We start from the raw sequence: 23560 nt of genomic DNA on the forward strand, positions 1-23560 counted from the left end.
TATCACAAGAATTGATCCCAAGGTATGACATGCCGATTTCTCTGGATTCAGATAGGGGGTCCCATTTCAGTAATGAGGTCCTGAAGATGATTTTCACAGAACTACAGAGGGAGCAAAGATTACAATGCAGCTGAAGACCTGAAGCTTCTGGAATAGTAGAACAAGTCTATGGAACCAATAATTCTTGATTAACAACAGATTGTGCTTCAAAATCACTGAAATGGCCAGATGCATTTCCTTTGATACTAATGAGTATTCAGAGTATCCCAGATAGAAAGGCTAACCTGTCTCACCAAAAAATCCTGATGGGCAGGGCAATGAGACTGCCTGCTGTACCTGCAATAGAACTTTTGAACATCAAAGATGATATGATACTTGATTACTGTGAATGATTGGCTGATGTGGTCAGTTCTGTCTCTTACTTGCTTACAGCTGCCAAAAGAACAGTGCCACATCCTCGATCTTGGTGTATGGGTTGTGATCAAGAAGCAAGTTCAGAAGACGTGTTTGGAACAAAGATGGAAAGACCCCTTCCAGATAATTCTGATGATGAATTCTGCTGTTAAGTGCGCTGAAGTTCCGAATTGGGTACATGCCTCTCAGACCAAGAAAGTGAAAACCCCGGAAGAAGCTATTGTGTTCTTTGATCCTGAACGAAGAGCATTGGTGACTGCGCCAGTACTTTAAAGACCACCCAGACCAGTGGTACCATTACCACAACAGCAACAAGAGGAGGAAAGGGGCGAAGCTTTGGAAATCAAAAACAAATCTAAGTGCCTGATGCAACTCAAAGTGGCATTGGAGTCTCTAATGAAATAGAAGTAGAGACTGATTCTCAAAACAAAAACATTGCTGGCAACTTATCAGTACAAAGCAGAAACCAAAGGAAATGATGGACGGAGTGTTGAACATTGCAAGCACTCACCCCCAGTCAACTGATCTGGGTTTAATCCATCACCGTTCTTTAGCCCACTCTGCCACCCCAGTTCAGACATGGCCATATGCAAATCAGTCTGACCCTGTGCCTCATGGGAACAGTCCAGCCCGAACTGCCAAGCCATGTCTTCCCTGGACCGGAAACAAGCTTCCTAGGACCGGTTTCTGGCATTTCAGCCGTCTTCAGCCAGGCTTGCTTGAATCCAGTGGCAAAGTGAGCAAGGGACTCACGTCTGAGCATACCCTGCCAACTTATGGCGAACAAAGCAGAAACCAAAGGAAATGATGGACGGAGTGTTGAACATTGCAAGCACTCACCCCCAGTCAACTGATCTGGGTTTAATCCATCACCGTTCTTTAGCCCACTCTGCCACCCCAGTTCAGACATGGCCATATGCAAATCAGTCTGACCCTGTGCCTCATGGGAACAGTCCAGCCCGAACTGCCAAGCCATGTCTTCCCTGGACCGGAAACAAGCTTCCTAGGACCGGTTTCTGGCATTTCAGCCGTCTTCAGCCAGGCTTGCTTGAATCCAGTGGCAAAGTGAGCAAGGGACTCACGTCTGAGCATACCCTGCCAACTTATGGCGAACAAAGCAGAAACCAAAGGAAATGATGGACGGAGTGTTGAACATTGCAAGCACTCACCCCCAGTCAACGGATCTGGGTTTAATCCATCACCGTTCTTTAGCCCACTCTGCCACCCCAGTTCAGACATGGCCATATGCAAATCAGTCTGACCCTGTGCCTCATGGGAACAGTCCAGCCCGAACTGCCAAGCCATGTCTTCCCTGGACCGGAAACAAGCTTCCTAGGACCGGTTTCTGGCATTTCAGCCGTCTTCAGCCAGGCTTGCTTGAATCCAGTGGCAAAGTGAGCAAGGGACTCACGTCTGAGCATACCCTGCCAACTTATGGCGAACAAAGCAGAAACCAAAGGAAATGATGGACGGAGTGTTGAACATTGCAAGCACTCACCCCCAGTCAACTGATCTGGGTTTAATCCATCACCGTTCTTTAGCCCACTCTGCCACCCCAGTTCAGACATGGCCATATGCAAATCAGTCTGACCCTGTGACTCATGGGAACAGTCCAGCCCGAACTGCCAAGCCATGTCTTCCCTGGACCGGAAACAAGCTTCCTAGGACCGGTTTCTGGCATTTCAGCCGTCTTCAGCCAGGCTTGCTTGAATCCAGTGGCAAAGTGAGCAAGGGACTCACGTCTGAGCATACCCTGCCAACTTATGGCGAACAAAGCAGAAACCAAAGGAAATGATGGACGGAGTGTTGAACATTGCAAGCACTCACCCCCAGTCAACTGATCTGGGTTTAATCCATCACCGTTCTTTAGCCCACTCTGCCACCCCAGTTCAGACATGGCCATATGCAAATCAGTCTGACCCTGTGCCTCATGGGAACAGTCCAGCCCGAACTGCCAAGCCATGTCTTCCCTGGACCGGAAACAAGCTTCCTAGGACCGGTTTCTGGCATTTCAGCCGTCTTCAGCCAGGCTTGCTTGAATCCAGTGGCAAAGTGAGCAAGGGACTCACGTCTGAGCATACCCTGCCAACTTATGGCGAACAAAGCAGAAACCAAAGGAAATGATGGACGGAGTGTTGAACATTGCAAGCACTCACCCCCAGTCAACTGATCTGGGTTTAATCCATCACCGTTCTTTAGCCCACTCTGCCACCCCAGTTCAGACATGGCCATATGCAAATCAGTCTGACCCTGTGCCTCATGGGAACAGTCCAGCCCGAACTGCCAAGCCATGTCTTCCCTGGACCGGAAACAAGCTTCCTAGGACCGGTTTCTGGCATTTCAGCCGTCTTCAGCCAGGCTTGCTTGAATCCAGTGGCAAAGTGAGCAAGGGACTCACGTCTGAGCATACCCTGCCAACTTATGGCGAACAAAGCAGAAACCAAAGGAAATGATGGACGGAGTGTTGAACATTGCAAGCACTCACCCCCAGTCAACTGATCTGGGTTTAATCCATCACCGTTCTTTAGCCCACTCTGCCACCCCAGTTCAGACATGGCCATATGCAAATCAGTCTGACCCTGTGCCTTTTAACTTATCAGTACAGCCAGAAGACCCGGGTGAAAGAACAAGCACTGGGATAAGGCGAGTCACCCAACGAGCTGAATGGCCATAGAATTATAGACAAGAAAGATTAAGGAGTACGTCAGTTGATAGAACACCACCAACTTCACCTGAAGAGACTGAATCAAGTGATGAAAGTGGTATAAAACATAACCAACAATCTCTAAGAAGAGGAGCAAGAGTTCCTTGTCAAAGATATTCTGCACCTGAATGGTCATATTACATGGACAGATTAATCAACATCACATTAGAAGATTTGTAATAAGTGAGATCTGAACTGTATAAACCTCCATGATATAGCATTGAAAAGGAAATTGGAAAAGTCAAAATTGAAAACTGAGAACTATCGAGAGTTGTAAAAAGAAAAGCAATAACTGACTGATGAACCAGACTTGTCCTGTTAGACCTTTTTTATTTTGGGTTCCTATTTTACAGAATATCAACCTAGGACCGTGTGTGCTGTAGAACAGTCAGGATAACATTATAGAAGAATGCAGAGTAGGGTTAAGAAATATCTTATTAGAGATCTGAACTGCTGAAAACTAATCATTCTGAAAAGCTACTTACAAAATTCTACACTGAAATGTTGAACCTAATTTCACCTAATTTGTTTAAAGAGTAATGTGTTTTATTAGAAATAAGTGTAAATATATAATGTGCTAAATCTATATTTATTATATTACTAGTTGGATTTTGTTTAACCCCACGAGTAGTGCCTAGATCAAAGAATATAAGTATGCAACATTGCTAGACTTGGCATCTTTTGGTGTGTTTCCCCCATCTTTTTGCTTTCTGACCTCCTGGTTTTGACTCTATTTTTGCTGGTTTATTGTCTCTGTGCACCTTCTCACTGCTGTTCAGTGTGAAAGTGCAAGTGTTCCTGCTGTAAATTGTTATTATGGATTGGTGTTTCCATGATTTGCATATTTGATTTACTAGTCAGTCCCTAGTACCGTGCACTGTGTGTGCCCAGGGCCTGTAAATCAAATGCTGCTAGTGGGCCTGCAGCACTGATTGTGCCATCCACATAAGCAGCTTGTAAATGTAACTTAGATCTGCCAAAGCAGTATCTGTGTGCAGTCTAGTACTGCCATGTCGACTTGGAAAGTGCACCCACTAGGCAGGCCCTACCCTTCCCTTTTTTTTACATATTAGTCACCCCCTGTTCTGCTTGGGTTTTTAGATCGGGTGGAACCTGCTCTACAGAGCCCTTCTAACCCAAATGCAGAACGTTACCCCCTCCCTAGGGCCTTTTTACACCTAAATAACCACATATATGCGTACCACCTAAGGACAGGGAATTCCTATTATAATTATATATGGAGGCCTCACAGCCTCGCAATCTCAGACCCAAAATCTCCTACCCATTCGGCAGCGACACCCACAGTCTCGCGGCCCTTGTTAGACCCAGAACCTCCTACCCATTCGGCAGCGACACTCAAAGTCTCGCGGCCTGTGTTAGACCCAGAACCTCCTACCCATTCGGCAGCGACACTCAAAGTCTCGCGGTCCTTGTTAGACCCAGAACCTCCTACCCATTCGGCAGCGACACTCAAAGTCTCGCGGCCTGTGTTAGACCCAGAACCTCCTACCCATTCGGCAGCGACACTCAAAGTCTCGCGGCCTTTGTTAGACCCAGAACCTCCTACCCATTCGGCAGCGACACTCAAAGTCTCGCGGCCTGTGTTAGACCCAGAACCTCCTACCCATTCGGCAGCGACACTCAAAGTCTCGCGGCCTTTGTTAGACCCAGAACCTCCTACCCATTCGGCAGCGACACTCAAAGTCTCGCGGCCTTTGTTAGACCCAGAACCTCCTACCCATTCGGCAGCGACACTCAAAGTCTCGCGGCCTTTGTTAGACCCAGAATCTCCTACCCATTCGGCAGCGATACTCAAAGTCTCGCGGCCTTTGTTAGACCCAGAACCTCCTACCCATTCGGCAGCGACACTCAAAGTCTCGCGGCCGTTGTTAGACCCAGAATCTCCTACCCATTCGGCAGCCTTAGCACGAGCTTATCCTATTATAATTATAGTACACGACAGGGGAGTTAGGATTACCACATATCCGATCACACAAAGACTACCAGTTGAGCACAACCTGTTCTCTTAGTTCGAGGGGCTTGTCTTTCCCCTCATCCAGTTACCCCTTACCTGATCAGGATTAGTCTCTGTTCACTTTGAAGTAACTCCGACTAAAGAATAGACTGTTCTCCTATACAAAAGTACACAACACATGCTAACGTACAACAAGCTAAATACTTTATTCAAATGGCACATGCATAGTTATAGAACATACCATACATATGGAACCTGCAAGGAAAGTGAAAGGTTAAGTTATATACTTCAAAGAAGAAAAAGGGATCGACTGCACCTTATATCTGTGTAGGCTGTGCTCGATGGACATCTGGGTCCCCTTCTCGTCTATGCCTCGGTTTAGCCTGGAAGTTACCCCTCGGCAGTTGTGGGTCTGCTTCCTTCTCCCTCTCCGAGTCACTAGAACCTTGTCCTCCTTGACTACTCCCTTCTCTTTGGATTTGAGTTTGCCATCAGTCTTCCCTGAAATAAGCAATAGCTTTTCTGCTAACGGCCAGATGCCGCCTACGGTCTAGAAGCAAGTGTCTTATCTCACTCAGACTTTCACTAATATGGACGTGCATTCCCTCATGGAAATTTCCAGCTCAAGACCTGCCGCCCACCAAATTCCTGTACCTCCCCGTACCAAGGACACTTTCCCAGCCGGCCGGCCTGTTGTAGTGTCTTCGGCATGAAGAAAAATACAATCCTTCGATAAGGGCCGGCCCGAACCAGTTCTCTCCGAGCGAATAACACTTCATAACTAAAACATCCCCCTCCCTCTGGGAAGGTCCCGGGCTGCCGGAGCAGAAAGAAAGATGGAGTCTCTCCCGTTTGAGGCCTACCAGGCCTGGATTCAGTACAACTCTACGAAATACCCTCACCATAGGGCAAGTTATCCTCAATACTAACGAATCTATCCCCTAGGCTATGTGTATAGGCCCTAGGCTATGGGTAGAAGCACGGAATTGTGTCAAAGTGTCTAACAAACAGGCTCTACTCACTACTCCAGACTTGAGACTTAGATGGAAATAGACTGAAGTCATATGGACTGCCCTGCAGCACCAGAAAGCCGGGAAAATCAAGCAGTACATTCCACCCTTGACTTTAGTCTATTTACATATACTAAGCGGAGCTAACATCTGTGGAAGAGTAATAAGAAACAAAACTAACCGATCTGTGTCTAGTACCAGATGTGCAGAATTGAAGCAGTGAAGGAATACATTGAATAAGACAACAAATAGAAATCAAAACAGCAATAGTAATCAAAATGCCACCTAATGCTTGACGTAGCATCTTCAGGTCTGGCAACCAGTTGAAGAGCCAGTCAAACCAACCCTGATCAATGTGTTTCTTAACTTCGTTAGTTAGATCATGCAATTTATCTATGTGTGCACGAATGGATTGTGTATGATCAGATAAGTTAAAACAACAGAGGCCTTCAAAATCTGAACAGCCATGTCCATGCTTAAGTAAAAGATAATCAATGGCTGCTCTGTTTTGCAAGATAGCCCTACGTTCACCCTGGGCATCTAATAGTAAGTCAGATAGGACTGTGGAAGTATGATTAATAGACTTAACCATCCAGCAAGCCATTTTTCCAATGGATTTAGCATTATAAACCGCCAAAGCAGGGACACCAATAATTGAGACAGCTAGACTAAGGTATTCAGACTTAGAATATAAATGCAACGATGAGTCACAATCCTCTTGTAACATAACTGCATCTCGGAGCACACGAGAGTTGGCATTCGGGTGTGAGGAAAACATAAGCAGACTAAGTCTAGTAATGGCACACGGACCTCCGGAAATATTTGCAGGGACATAGGGCCAGGAAGTATTACCACATGAGAAAAGCCATCCGGCAGGTAGCAACATTGCGCGATAGTGACTAGGAGTAACTACCAAACTATTACAAGTCATATTATTTTGTATGGAAGCACATGAGGTCGGTGTCCTCTGGAGGCACAAAGTTCGCTCATGGGGTGTGAATGAAACAGCACCTCTTAACTTGAGACGTAGACATTCAGAGATTGCATTTGGATTACATGTGAGGAAAAAGCACAGGTCACCCTGTGTGATGTTATACGTAGTTATTTGGGATTGAATAGGAAGTTGTTCATTCGGCAGTTCAGTACATAACGGACAATATGCATGGGTAGCAAAATCACCCAGAATAATATTCGAACGAGCTTTTGAAACGTTAAAAATGCTCGTTAAGGTTTCCAGCGAAGCGGGGACAGCAACTAGGCATGTCGCCAGAATGTCATGTACAGATCTCATCGGTGTCAAACAGAAGTGAGGGGCATCAGTCACTCTTTTCGCCAGCAGTGTCCAAAAGTTCGATGACGAGTCCCACGCATTGAAGGAACGCAACACTCTGGTTCCCAATTCATCCCGGGTTAATGGGATCCCTCCTTTCTCTCCGAAGTAGACCGAAGGGTGTCCAGTACCGACACATCCCGCAGCAACAATCCAAAGAATGATCTGAAAAAGAACCAAACACGGGCATTAATCATTCTCGTAAATAACATTTATCAGCTGGGACAGCTTCCCAGCTATCTTTCCCTGGCCTCATAACCAAAATGGTGTTATCCTGACCGGTGGCAATAACCTCTGCTTGTTCAGGGGGATTCTTAGGCGATTGCACCCAAATCTTGGCTCCAGGATTATCCGTAGAGCCAAAGCCTTTCTGGCCTCGTACAGTTAGCAAAGTTGGGGCAGTGCCTTTTATTATTCCACCACTGAAAACAGGCATAATGAGTAATTGAGCCACTCGGTCGGTGCGGTGTATCAGTAGGTCATCCTCACTGCTATTTAGCAGAAGTATTTTGATTTCTCCCTGATAATCACTATCAATTACACCTCCAAGTACCTGGATGCCTTTTACAGCCAACCCCGATCTAGGGGCGATCAATCCAAAATTTCCCGGTGGTATATGAATACCAACACCGGTAGCAATGATGACCCGATTTTTGCTTTTTAAAACGGTGTCATCCATAGCATGCAAGTCCAAACCTGCCGACCCTGGGGTCGCTCTGCATGGAGCTAGAGCTCCGGAAGTAATTTCCCAATACATCACAGTTTCATTTATTATATTAGGCATTGTTTCAACCTGTGGGGGGAACAAACGCATAAGTGGAGATTCAGCATTTAAAAAAGGACGATTATTCAAGATCAATAATGCTTGAGGTAAAAAGTCTCGCCAATTTTTATACTTGTCATCTGTTAGTTTGCGCAACTGGTCCTTTAGCAGACCATTCAATCTTTCCACCAGGCCTGAGGCCTGCGGGTAATAGGGTATATGAAAGATCCACTCAATGTGATGTTCCACACAGAATTCCTGTACCAATCTTCCACGAAAATGGGATGCATTATCAGATTGAATTTGGAATGGCACACCATAATACATCATAATTAATTCCAATGTTTTTATGGTGTTCAATTGGGTGGCTTGCTTACATGGAAAAGCTACCAGCAACCCACTATATGTATCGACAATTGTGCAAACATATTGACAATTTCTACTCATGGGAAGGGGTCCGATGTAATCAATCTGCCAGATTTGAGCGGGCAATTTCCCGCGATGTAAATGGCCTCTAACAATTTGGGGTACTTTACGCTGCCTGATATGTTGACAGACGGGACAATGTAGAATAACATCTTTAATTAGATCTAGGGGAATATAAATTCCTCTGTCAGCAGCCCACCTGCTAGTGGCCTTCTCTCCAAAGTGTCCTGCCTTCTGGTGTGCCCATTTCGCCAATCCCGCAATGTCAGGATCTTGTCTGTCCACCACTGCCTCGGCAATTTTAGATTTCTCATCTGCAATGTTATGAAAAAATTTGTCAAGGGAGTCTATCGGGGTGTGAGCATCCACATGGAAGATGGTAACAGTACTCTGTGGGAGCATTTCCCAAATTTCTTGCCATAACTCCTTTCCCCATAACTCTTTAGAGTGTAATTTCCAACTACGAGAATGCCAGGTTGGTAACCAAACAGCCAGTCCATTTGCAGTAGACCAGGAGTCAGTGAAAATATGGCATACGCCAGGTAACTCCTGTTTCAGGACTTGATAAACAGCATATAGCTCTGCGAATTGACTACTTTTTCCTTCACCAGTTGTGCTCAATAGTCTCTGTGTGATCGGATTATAAGACACCGCCTTCCAGTGCCGTGTATTTCCAATAAATTTTGCTGACCCATCTGTGAACCACACATGGTTCCTGTCCTCGACGGACAAATCATCAAAAGGTTTACCCCACTTGACAGGAGACTCCTGTTCTAAAGGTACAGAACACTCACTCTCAGTCTCAGTCGATGGTACTTGCGCCACCTGCTCATGTAAGGACGCAACTCCTTTCGGACCCACACGTGCCCTGTCTTGTATGTACCATTTCCATTTAATCACACTCGCCTCCTGAGCATGCCCAATTCGATGAGTTTTTGGTGAACTCAAAACCCACTGCATAATAGGAATTTCAGGACGCAAGAATATGTCATGTCCCAATGTTAATTGCTCGGTATCCACCAAAGCCCAATAACAAGCAAGTAGCTGTTTCTCAAAAGGTGTGTAACGCTCACCAGCATCAGGTAGCTTTTTGGTCCAGAATCCTAATGGTACTTTGCACCTACCCTGTTTCTGCCACAGACTCCAGTTTGCATAAGGGCCTTGCACAGACACATTCAAATCCACATCACCATCACATACAGGCCAAAGATCCATAGCATGTTGAATCGCCTCTTTTGCTAGGCTAAATGCATCTTGCTGTTGTTTACCCCATTCGAATGCATTCTTCTTACGTGTAACACGATACAATGGGGCCAATATTTGACTCAGATGAGGAATATGCTGGCGCCAAAAACCAAATAAACCAATAAAGCTTTGGGCTTCCTTCCTATTCCTCGGAACCGAAAAATCAAGAATCTTCTGTTTTACCTGAGGGATCACCTCACGGTGTCCCTCATGCCAATTAATACCTAAAAATTTTACAGCTTGGGATGGACCCTGTAATTTGTCCGGATTGATCTCCCAACCTTTCTCACGCAGACATTCAATGACTTTATCTAATTGTATCTGAACATCCTCTTGTGTTTCGCCTTGAATCAGCACATCATCAATATAATGACATATCTGAATTTTGGGATGAACTGGTACCTCAGTCAAGTGTTCTGCCACCAGCCGGTGACAGATCGTAGGGCTATGCACATAGCCCTGAGGAAGACTTCTGAACGTCATCTGACGCCCGTTCCACGTAAAACTGAACTGTTCCTGACACTCAGGGGCAATTGGAATAGAAAAGAAAGCATTAGCAATATCAAGGGACGCATACCATGTACCTGGGTGTGTTTGGATTCTTTCAATCAGAGTAATAACATCCGGTACTGCAGCCGTCAAAGAGGGCGTGTGTTTGTTCAATTCTCGATAATCAACAGTCATGCGCCAAGAATTATCACTTTTACGCACCGGCCAAACAGGATTATTCCAAGCAGAAGTAACTGGAGTTATAACACCTGCATTAACCAACTCCTGAATGGTGGTACTAATCTCTTCATGACCACCCGGAATACGATACTGCTTCTGACAAACCACCTTTGCCGCCTGGGGAACTTGTATGGGGGGCATCCTTAAACGACCAACCCGTATAGGTCTGGACGAGATATAATGCGTCGTTCCAAATTGGTAACACCCATCATCAAGATGCAACGTCATTCCTTTCAAAATATCAATTCCAATTATGAATTCTAGGAGTGGCACCACTAATACAGAATATTCCTTTCTAGGAATTCTACCTATTCTCATTTCAAGCAAAGTTTGAACTGCGGGGGTTTCTTTTCCTCCTAATCCAGTAATAGTAAAAGGCTGCCCTGTAAATTTCTTCGATTTTCCATGAATAAGAGTGGCCTCCGCTCCTGTATCAACTAATGCTCGGGCCCTTTGGATATTACGATGTCTCCAATAAATTTCAATATCTACATAGGGTCTATTATCTCTGTGAGCCCATCTGTGTACCGGAGCTTGACCTATTTCCTAGTCATTCTTATTGCATTCTGTGTACCAGGACAAATCAGGATAAAGACTCTCACGTTTTTTAGGTATCAGTGCTTCCTGTTCATATCCATCTCTATTGCGAAATGGATTCCTGTCCTCTGCACTGCACTGCAAATTTCGATCGTTAAAACTGTGTCTATCCTCCCTTCTTCTCAGCTCAGGGGAGTGATCCCTATCATCTCTACGTCTGTTGTAGGCATAATCATTTCTCCCCCTTTCCCTTTCCCCCTCTCTCTCCCTGTCCCGCTCTCGACGGGGGGACAGATCACGTACAGGACGCCGATCATCACGATGATCAGAGCGCCCACGGCGATCATCATCACCGCTACCATCAGAACAACCATGATCACACTCAGTCGTTCGAACACGCCGGGCACCCTCCTTCCGATCCAAGCCCCGTTTGCGAAACATCTCCCACAAACGGGCAGTAGTCTCACCATCAATGTTTTCCCGACGCACACCATCAGCCAAAAGACCAGTAAAGATGTCACGTCTAGTAAATTTATATTCACCAGGAGTACGAGTGTCAGGCCGGGACTGACGTTCAGGTTTAAACCACTCACCCAACTCACCGAGTTGGCGTACCGACTCCAACACCGTAGATAGAACATTACCAGTCTGGTTAATCAACAAAGTCATCATGACCTGCTTGTAGGCAACAGGAGAAGAGCGAATGATACGATTCCGCACAGAAGAAGTCAACATCCCATCAAGCAACCTGTCAGCAGTGCCCAGAAAAATAGCCGTTTTCATCACCTCCTCCTTAAGACGTTGCGCAGCATCACGCAGGGTATACCACGGCTTGTCATTGACAGGCCAGTCAGATTCAGTAGGATACTTCAAATTACAGCCCTCAGTCGCCAATTGGAGCAAAGAAATCTGACCACCACCATTATAGTTACGAAAATGATCTTGTACAGAAGAATCTAAACTCAAAGAACAAAACTTCAAACAATCGCCAGTATCCAACATAATACCAGCAGCGCCTAGTTCATAAAGGCGCACCATCCAAGTGAGCAAAGCCTCACCAGTCCGCTGCCGAAAGCGCTGCAAAATATCACTAATTTCTTGTTGGGTAAAATCCTCCAAGCAGTCTAAAGAAACACCCTGCGGAGCATTGGGAGACTGCTGCAACTTCCGACGAAAAACCGGATGCGCAGCAACCACAGGACGAGCATCAGAAGGAGCCCGAGTAGTACTAGTAGAGGGACAATCAGTGTAAGAAGCATCGATGCCGCCCGAAGGACGAGCGCAATCACGGGGTGCACCATCAGAGGTGCGGGAAGTAGACTTACTGTCATGACGGGAACGAGAAAACTCATGCACAGCACAGTCCTCACCCGAGGAACAAGACGTAGCCGAGTCCCAGATATTACCATCCCATTCATCAGGATTCCAATCCAGTCCAGCCTTTGCCACGGCCAGACGCACCTTACGCGACGAAACTCGACCACGCCTGTGTTTGTATTTGTAACGAGCAATCCGCACAGCCGCCCGTTCAGCAACCGTTTGGTAAGTGTCAATTTTGTCGGAAAGCAACTTGTTTTGACAGCGCAATAAAGTATTGGAATTTTGAACCTCAACAAAGTGCGAATCCGCATCCTTAAGAGCGATCTGCAATTTCAGCAACTTCTCATGCAAAATCCGATACGCAGATAGAATAACCCAACCTCTGCGCCCTAAAGCGGGAACCTCCTCTCCCTTCAAGACAGGTGCCGTCTGCAAACAAGTAATCACGTCAGCCGGTTCCGCCGACTCCAAAGAAGAGGTCCAATTTTCACTCAAACCAGTAGAATCAGCCCACTCTCGGGCCAAGGCACCATAAGGCGTTGAATCCCATCCGGGAATATCAACGGACAATTTAAGAGTAGCTTTAGATTTCCTAGAAAACATCGCGAAAAAGAAAGAAAAAGAGACGCAGAGAAAAGAAAGGAAGAGAGAAAGAAAGAGAAAAAAAACTATACACGCAAATATACAAAAAAGAAAACCACGCACACGCTGAAAGCAAACACAAGACAAACACAACGCACACAGGTTTCGTAAACAGTTCGTGACGCCAAATGTTCTGCTTGGGTTTTTAGATCGGGTGGAACCTGCTCTACAGAGCCCTTCTAACCCAAATGCAGAACGTTACCCCCTCCCTAGGGCCTTTTTACACCTAAATAACCACATATATGCGTACCACCTAAGGACAGGGAATTCCTATTATAATTATATATGGAGGCCTCACAGCCTCGCAATCTCAGACCCAAAATCTCCTACCCATTCGGCAGCGACACCCACAGTCTCGCGGCCCTTGTTAGACCCAGAACCTCCTACCCATTCGGCAGCGACACTCAAAGTCTCGCGGCCTGTGTTAGACCCAGAACCTCCTACCCATTCGGCAGCGACACTCAAAGTCTCGCGGTCCTTGTTAGACCCAGAACCTCCTACCCATTCGGCAGCGACACTCAAAGTCTCGCGGCCTGTGTTAGACCCAGAACCTCCTACCCATTCGGCAGCGACACTCAAAGTCTCGCGGCCTTTGTTAGACCCAGAACCTCCTACCCATTCGGCAGCGACACTCAAAGTCTCGCGGCCTGTGTTAGACCCAGAACCTCCTACCCATTCGGCAGCGACACTCAAAGTCTCGCGGCCTTTGTTAGACCCAGAACCTCCTACCCATTCGGCAGCGACACTCAAAGTCTCGCGGCCTTTGTTAGACCCAGAACCTCCTACCCATTCGGCAGCGACACTCAAAGTCTCGCGGCCTTTGTTAGACCCAGAATCTCCTACCCATTCGGCAGCGATACTCAAAGTCTCGCGGCCTTTGTTAGACCCAGAACCTCCTACCCATTCGGCAGCGACACTCAAAGTCTCGCGGCCGTTGTTAGACCCAGAATCTCCTACCCATTCGGCAGCCTTAGCACGAGCTTATCCTATTATAATTATAGTACACGACAGGGGAGTTAGGATTACCACATATCCGATCACACAAAGACTACCAGTTGAGCACAACCTGTTCTCTTAGTTCGAGGGGCTTGTCTTTCCCCTCATCCAGTTACCCCTTACCTGATCAGGATTAGTCTCTGTTCACTTTGAAGTAACTCCGACTAAAGAATAGACTGTTCTCCTATACAAAAGTACACAACACATGCTAACGTACAACAAGCTAAATACTTTATTCAAATGGCACATGCATAGTTATAGAACATACCATACATATGGAACCTGCAAGGAAAGTGAAAGGTTAAGTTATATACTTCAAAGAAGAAAAAGGGATCGACTGCACCTTATATCTGTGTAGGCTGTGCTCGATGGACATCTGGGTCCCCTTCTCGTCTATGCCTCGGTTTAGCCTGGAAGTTACCCCTCGGCAGTTGTGGGTCTGCTTCCTTCTCCCTCTCCGAGTCACTAGAACCTTGTCCTCCTTGACTACTCCCTTCTCTTTGGATTTGAGTTTGCCATCAGTCTTCCCTGAAATAAGCAATAGCTTTTCTGCTAACGGCCAGATGCCGCCTACGGTCTAGAAGCAAGTGTCTTATCTCACTCAGACTTTCACTAATATGGACGTGCATTCCCTCATGGAAATTTCCAGCTCAAGACCTGCCGCCCACCAAATTCCTGTACCTCCCCGTACCAAGGACACTTTCCCAGCCGGCCGGCCTGTTGTAGTGTCTTCGGCATGAAGAAAAATACAATCCTTCGATAAGGGCCGGCCCGAACCAGTTCTCTCCGAGCGAATAACACTTCATAACTAAAACATCCCCCTCCCTCTGGGAAGGTCCCGGGCTGCCGGAGCAGAAAGAAAGATGGAGTCTCTCCCGTTTGAGGCCTACCAGGCCTGGATTCAGTACAACTCTACGAAATACCCTCACCATAGGGCAAGTTATCCTCAATACTAACGAATCTATCCCCTAGGCTATGTGTATAGGCCCTAGGCTATGGGTAGAAGCACGGAATTGTGTCAAAGTGTCTAACAAACAGGCTCTACTCACTACTCCAGACTTGAGACTTAGATGGAAATAGACTGAAGTCATATGGACTGCCCTGCAGCACCAGAAAGCCGGGAAAATCAAGCAGTACACCCCCTAAGGCCCAAGGTACTCCTGTGGGTAGGGTGCAGTGTATGTGAAAGGGAGGAAATGCCCTGGTGTGTGTGACATGTCCTGATAGTGAAATACTGCCAATTTTGTTTTTCACTATTGCAATGCTACCTGTTCTAATAGGATAGAATGGGGAGTTTGCTTTAAACATCTTATAAACATAACTACCCCCGGTAACAAGGTAGGAAAAAAAAGTTAATATGCCTAAACTCAGAATGTTAAAATGCATCTTTTAGTGAGGGTGATTTTTACATTCCGTGTTTGAAGATACCACTTTTAGAAAGTAGGTCTTTTCTTGCTTAGACATCCAGTGTGCCTCTGCTATGATGTGTATTGAGTGTGGGGTGACAGGGACTTGGAATGTGCATTGGCTCCAGAGAGTCTGGATGAGTCGGGCTGGGCTGAATAGACCTGGGCTGCATTTAGCAGGGGGAGGAGATTTCCTTTCACCTGGACGGGCCTGGTCTGCCTTTCACATTGCTGTCTCCACCTCCTGCCAGGAAGCTGGGCCAGAGAGGACAGAACTGGTTTGGACTAAGCACAGACACTCTCTGCCTGAGATAACAAAGGAATTTTAGGCATAAATACTGGGGCCCAGACCCCAGAACTTTGGAACTCTTTTGGACCAAGAAGACTGCCAAGAAGAAGAGTTGGAGAAGCTGTGAGGAGGCACTACCACTTTGGTGAGTGCTTTGATGTGTTCGCCTGCAGTGGCTGCTTCTATCTTTGGCAGTGAAAGGACTGGACAGAACTTTCTGCAACTTCTCTATTGAGTTTCTCCAAGAGCTTGAGGTAGAGCCTGCCCCCTGTTCAAGAAGTCTCAGGAACAACAAAGACTTTAAGTTCTTCAGTCATCAGCACAGGGGACTGTGTGTTTTGTGCTGCAACAGAAGATAAAGCAACCCAAAGGCATCTACGATGCAGCTGCCGACTCACTAGCCTGAAGTCGCTGCAGAGAGCTCTGACGCACGCCAACCCTGGTCTCACCCACGATGCCACCCGACCCCGCCACCGACCTGCTGCTTGCACTTTGACCTGTGGGCACCGCACTTCACACTGCCTCACTTCACGATCCCGCCTTGGTATTCCGACAATGCCGCTCCACGCCGGCATCGATGCCGCTTCTTGCACCATGGTTCGAGGGGCACCGCTTGTAGGTTACACGACGCACCATCCTCATCCCGCACCACAGCCTTGGCCTATCGATGCCGGCACCATCGACTACAGTTCGTCAGCCGACAACAGCACTTCAGCAACGACAACACTGCAGCACCCAATGCCTGCCATCATGGGCGCTCCCGACTTCAACTGTGAGGAGATTGATCTGCAACGCGTGTGACTCCAAGGGCCCAACAACTCCTGCACTGACTTCCGGAACCAACGCCTGCCGACTACGGCTCATCGGAGCTCAATGAGAGGTTGCCAACACCCTACATTTGAAAAGGTACTGGTTTACGGGTCTTCTCAACACTGTAGCTGGCTCACAGCACCGCGGTCAGCAAGAACGTTTTGGATTTGTTGTTCACCAAGCCGTGGCAGCCCTGGACAGAGCTACCGACTTCAAGGAACCGTCTTTTTCAAGTATTCATGCAAAGTATACATTTTTAAGTACTGTATTGTGGATTTTATTCGTTTGGTCTCGCTTTAAGTTTATAAAATATTGTATATTTTTCTAAAACTGGCGTGGTGTCCTTTTGTAGTGTTTTCACTGAATTCCTGTTGGTTATGTGCAAATGCTTTACACACTGCCTCTGAGATAAGCATGACTACTCGTGCCAAGCTACCAAGGGGGTTAGCAGAGGTTATCTTAGGAGTGTATCCCCCTTGCCCTGACTAGGAAGAAGAGTCCCTACTTGGACAAAGGTACCTACCTCTGCCAACTAGAGACCCCCAAACATGCATACATTAATGATGAAGACCAAATAAGAGCTTTCCTCTGTTAGTTAAAGAAAGATGATTTCTCCACAAATGTTTACTCATTCTATAGATGCAAAAGACTGTAATGTGTGCACTCACTTACCAAAATCTGCATCAGAAGAAGTAACTTGTTATCACATTCAACTATCATATGCTGTATATTGCTGCATTTTGCTTTCACTTTTTTATAGGCGAGAACATTTTGATTATTTGTATTCTAATTATGATCTTATACTTTCAAGTGTACATTTAATACAAAGCATGAATTTACACCTGCAAGCAAAAGAAACCGGCACACCCAAACAACTAAACATGTAGGAATTAGTAGCTGTGAACACACATTTGAATTAACAGGAGGAGCATGGCAAAATTTCCAAAGAGGAGAATCTGCAGTTCCTGGAATTTATTTTATTTGTGGACAAAATGCTTATTTTATGCTACTGTCTGACTGGGAGGTTATGTGTTATTTCATTGTACTAATTCCTAAAATGTACCATGTACAAAGCATAGATGCATTAACAATGACACCAGCACACACGCGCAGTACAGAAACTGGAGCTGAATTAGTGGGAGATATAGTTGGTGCAATTAGTCCACCTGTAGACGTCATATTAAATGGCAAAATGATTAGAAAACTGTCAACTGTTGTCAACAAGATGGCAAAAAGCACATCTGGAGCTTTGCTAGTAGTGAACACTGAGTTCATTGCCATACATTTGATGGTTTTGTAGAATTGTCTAACATTAGACATATTACTTGGAGAGAAAGGCGGAGGTTTGAAATTGCTTAAATTAACCTATTGCTCCCACTATATACCTGAGGAAAGGGGGAGCATTGAAGGTTTTCCAAAGAACATTCCTGATCTAGAAACTGAGTTAGAAGAGTTGGAAACACCTAGGGCCTCATTTATGAGGAACTGGCATGGGGCAGAGCTGCAAGTCTTCTTGCTTCTCTGTCCTATGCCTATGTGAATCGTCAATTTCAGAGCCTGCCAACCTGCTGGGTGAACCTCTTGTGGACCCGCCACTGCACCGCTGTTGCCGCTGTTCTTGGGCCGTCTCCTGCGGTGTGTCTCCCCCGCCGCCGCCATAGCACCTCGCGGCCGAGAGCGGGGGGAGACTACAGCCCCAGGCTCCTTTGCGGCCGGTGACGCCGCCAACGCGACTGGAGGCGATAAAAACATCGCGGCTCCCTCTGGGGAGCGGGAATCGTCAATTTCAGAGCCTGCCTACCTGCTGGGTGAACCTCTTGTGGACACGCCACTGCACCACTGTTGCCGCTGTTCTTGGGCCGTCCCCTGCTGTGTGTCTCCCCCGCCGCCGCCATAGCACCTCGCAGCCGAGAGCGGGGGGAGACTACAGCCCCCAGGCTCCTTTGCGGCCGGTGACGCCGCCAACGCGACCGGAGGCGATAAAAACATCGCGGCTCCCTCTGGGGAGCGGGAATCGTCAATTTCAGAGCCTGCCTACCTGCTGGGTGAACCTCTTGTGGACACGCCACTGCACCACTGTTGCCGCTGTTCTTGGGCCGTCCCCTGCTGTGTGTCTCCCCCGCCGCCGCCATAGCACCTCGCAGCCGAGAGCGGGGGGAGACTACAGCCCCCAGGCTCCTTTGCGGCCGGTGACGCCGCCAACGCGACCGGAGGCGATGAAAACATCGCGGCTCCCTCCGCGTCGCGGGAAGCGTGCGGGCGGCGCCGGGCTAAGCCCGGGCAAAGGGCGGGCCGTCTGTGGCCGTCCGGGGTCGACGGAGGTCGGGTCGGGCCACTCCCCCTGGCTCAAACAAGGTGTGGGCCTAGCTGCAAGAATTCGCCAGTCGTGTGAGTACATTATTCAGTGTTGTGTAGCATACCGAGTCATATATTGCAAATGGGGAAACGACCACCACCTGTGCCTAAACCTGTTCGCAAGCAGCTAACTTCATCATCTACTGCCACAACCCCCACTCCATTACCCAGTTTGACCGCTATTGACAAAATGCTCCAGAAGACAATTGGTGTTGTGGCTTCTGCGATTCAAAATACTGAAAGACGTTTATCACTTCCATCTAGCTTGCCACCACCTTTGTTGCAGGAGAACTCAATGGAATCCCTGCTTGCTACATCGGACATAACATCCTATGCGGGGCTACCAGGCACAGTTCTTAATGAGAACCATAGATCTGTGGACATAGTATCCCCTAATTTATGTTTGATGGATAACAGACTTTCGCTAACCCCGACTATGCTAAGATCAAGTCGTGATCAAGAGGGCTGATTCCATCTTATCCCTAGTTCATGAGCAGGCATATTCGGATGGAATATAACTATGTTCAGATACCGATGTGTTGACCTCAGACAGGGGAAAATGTGATAGCATATCAATGCGAACAAGGGGTCAAAAAGTAAGAAAGCAAAAAATAAAAGGAAAAGGGAAACAATTTGAGCCACCAGTAGTTGGGCGCTCTCAACTGCGGAGGCCTCCCGCTTCCTTAGAGCTAAATGATGGTAATAGCGGTGTCAATCCTAGCAATAAGGATGACCAAATAATATTAACTAATGTACTGTTGGGGAATGAAGGGTTCTGGGGGAGAATGGAGACTTTGTTAACTACCCTCTTAGGTCCCATCAACCAACAAATTCTCAACATTGACAAGAGGTTGAGGGCACTGGATGACCATGTGTTAAAATTAAGCACAGAGTGTAACCCTACAAATACACTACACCTCGGTACAACTAACACCAACACAGTTAAATCACAATCTACTAAGGCCAACAAGAAAGGTATAGCGTACATCAATGCCCCTCCCTTAATACCTAAACCGAGCACTAGTAAAGATCCATCACACTCGGAACTTCTATCCAAACAGGTATTTAAAACAACTAAGACAGTTAGTTCTGGAGGAGGGGACCATATCACTGATAGAATTAATAGGGCATCAACAACATAAGTGATTGATGTTGACCAGCAATCCCCATCCGCTAAGCAGGACATAACGACCCATAACGAGTTTGTACTAAATTCTCAAGCACAGGGTCCCCCAACTATCAACCTACCGCCAGAATCTGCACCTTATGTTTTGATATTAGCAGGATCCCCTGATTTAAGGGAGGGTATACGTGAATCTCATGAAGAGTTAAAACATAAAACCATTCATTGGCTAGCTAATCACAGTGATTTTAGCTATGAGTATACCCATGAGATTTTGACCACAAGAAGAGTAGGTTGGATTGGTAAACACCAAAAAGATATTCAAGGGGACTGTGTAATAATCAATTTTAGAAATCCATGTATTATTGAGCACATTTTAGCGACAGAGTATGGAAAAAATAGGGGGTCTATTATCTTACTCCCTCTTGGATATTTTTATCCTCCGTTAAGGCCTCTCTACCAAAATCATTTGCCCCAGTGGAAAAGAAGAACGCCCCTTATAAAGATGGCTCCCCCCAATCCGGCTCAACTGTTTCATAATCATCCAATCTTTAATATCCCCACCAGTAATAGGTATAGTTCACTTGAAGGCGTAGATTGACACGGGGACCCAGACAATACTACCAAAGCGGGAACTGTTACGATTATATCTGACTTCGAGCTCCAGGATAGGATAAACGGGACGATGTCCAAGATTACGAAAGACCTAGCTGGAGTAAGCCGTATTAGCACCGGCAACACAAGTCTTTCTTCTCCGTGTTGTGATCTTCCAGAATTCACAGAACATCCAAGTCACCTTATTTGTAATCCTTTCGCAAGTATAGACCCATTAAATGCTTCGCCGCATCTTAAATTAGCGACGCCACCATGTAAGAACTCTTTTATAACTGAAATTACCAGGGTTTTATTTTGGAACTTAGCGGGATTGAACAGCAAACTCGATGATCCTGAGTGGGGTACTTTCATTGATGGATTTGAAATCTGCATGTTCCAAGAAACCTGGGCAAGAAAAGAGGTTCTTAAATCAGGATATGCCAGTTTCCATATTCTGGCATCCTCGAGGGGAAAAGGAAGACCCTCTGGAGGTCTTATTATTTGGGTACGCTTGCATTTGGGGTGTTCTGTATCCCAAATTGATACAGGCTCTAATGATATTCTATGTGTCAGGTTACAGTTTTTGTCCAGGCCCCCTGTTGTTTTAATAAATGTATATTCTCGGCCGTCTCCAAAAGGTATTGAATCCATTACCCTGGAAGAATTAACTAACTTCCTCGGTACTATTGATATTAACCAGTTGATTATATTAGGTGGGGATTTTAATTGTCAATTTGAACCGTTGGAAGGTTTACCACTGGACGGTTTGTATGATGAGGACCAGTTTTTAAAAATCCCAGAGTCAGGATGCCCCAAAGTTAAAATGTGGTCCCCTTTGGCGATCCAGATGAGTTGTCTCACCATGAGGTACAGTCTTCGTGCCTGTAATGGGAGAGCATCATCTGCGACTTCGAATAGCCATACATTCTATAGTAAGAACAAGGGGTCCATATTAGATTATATTTTAATTAATTCAAATTTTTGGGACATGATGGTGGACTTTAAGATAATTCCTCATATTGATAGCGATCACTCCGCCCTTATGGTGGAACTTAAAGCGTTGAATGTAGGGAGTCTGTCGGATACGAGTAACCCCCCTGACCCTAGGCTTGTGGTCTCTTATTGTAGGAAGAGAGTGAAATGGTCTAATTTTATTGAATCAGAAATGAAAATGGCCACTTTATATGATGCCTTGCTCCCGGTTTTTATAGATGCATCCAACCTGTCCAACTTGGCCAGTGAGAGCCTAGACCTTCAGCTGGCCCAATCAAATTTTGATGAATTGGATAAAATTACCTATGATTTCTTTTTCCCAATTAAAAAACGGAAAAAAGATAAACAGCCCACCCATCCTTGGTATAATAGCTTGTGCTGTAAGGTAAAAAAGGAACTGGTAACAGCTATTAAAAATCGAGACCGTTCTACAATAAGGATGGTAAGAGCTCAATATAAATCTGTTATAAATAAAACAAAACAAAGCTGGGAAGCTGAAAACTGGGCTACTATGAAAATTGCACTGGATGATAGAGACATGAGGACTTTGTGGGGAATAGCTAATTCAGGTACAACTACTTTACGCAGTGCGGTCGAACCAAATTTAGATGAACAGACCTGGCGCACCCACTTCGAAACTCTGTACGCTAAGGAACCTGAAGTTGCCCCTATCCATGCCTGTGACCCATTAATTTCTGGCACAGTGATCAGCGAAGATTTAGATCCTTTATTTGAAGATGATCCGACATTAACCATCTCTATAAAGGAAATAAACATTGCACTAGCTAGTATCGCTCCGGGCAAAGCCCCAGGGTTGGATAAGATACCTGGTGATTTATTTAAAAGCGAACCCGCCATTTGGGCTCCTTATCTTTGGATGCTTTTTAATGCAATTATGCAAGGCATGAAGATTCCTAAAAGTTGGTTAGGTGCGGAATAATTCCGATTTTTAAAAAGGGTTCCCCACTTCTTCCGACCAATTACAGACCTATAAGTCTGATAGACATCCCCCAAAAAATGTTTGCGAGAGTTCTCCTCCTCAGACTACAGTCATGGATGGAGGAGAGGGATATTTTGTCTATACTACAGGCTGGTTTCAGAGAAAAATTATCAACTCTGGACCAAGTCTTAAGACTGCAATTATTATACTGGAAAACTGTCTGTTAACAGGGGGGTAGTCTTTATTTAATATTTGTTGATCTTAGATCAGCATTTGACTTGGTCCCGAGAGAGAAACTATGGTCTGTTTTAGGAAGGATGGGGGTTCCTATTTATTTAATACATCTTTTTAAACGTTTACACGAATGCAATTACGCCCAAATTAGGTATGGAAAGGATGGTAGTCTTACTGCTCCTATTCCAATTAATCGTGGAGTAAGACAGGGGTGCATTCTCGCACCCACCCTGTTTAGTCTCTACATTAACAGCCTAATTGATACCCTGTCAGCAGCAAAAGATTTAGATTCCCCCAAGTTAGCCACTCGCAGAATTTCGGCTATGATGTTTGCCGACGACACCCTTTTGGTTGCTAAATCAGCCATGGGGATACAAAAGGTTTTGGATAAATTCGAAGAGTTTTGTAGGGATCGTGGCTTAGAAATAAATCTTCAGAAAACAAAATTTATGGCATTTAATTGCCCAAAAAGCACACGTCCCAATCCATGCCTAAATGGTAAACCGCTCGAAAGGGTGTCATCTTTTGTGTATCTGGGACTTACAATTACTGAGTCTATGGATTGGGGGGCACATCTTATAAAATCTACATTAAAACTAGCACAAACCTCAGGAGGGATTATGAAGGTTTTTAACAATTCCAGCAAAAGAAATGTTAGCCCAGCTGTGGAAATCTATAGGGCCCAGGCAAGGGGTGGAGCATTGTATGGTGCAGAATTATGGGGC

The sequence above is a fragment of the Triturus cristatus genome, chromosome 3_2 (assembly GCF_964204655.1).
Source record: "Triturus cristatus chromosome 3_2, aTriCri1.1, whole genome shotgun sequence".
Classification (NCBI taxonomy): Eukaryota; Metazoa; Chordata; class Amphibia; order Caudata; family Salamandridae; genus Triturus; species Triturus cristatus.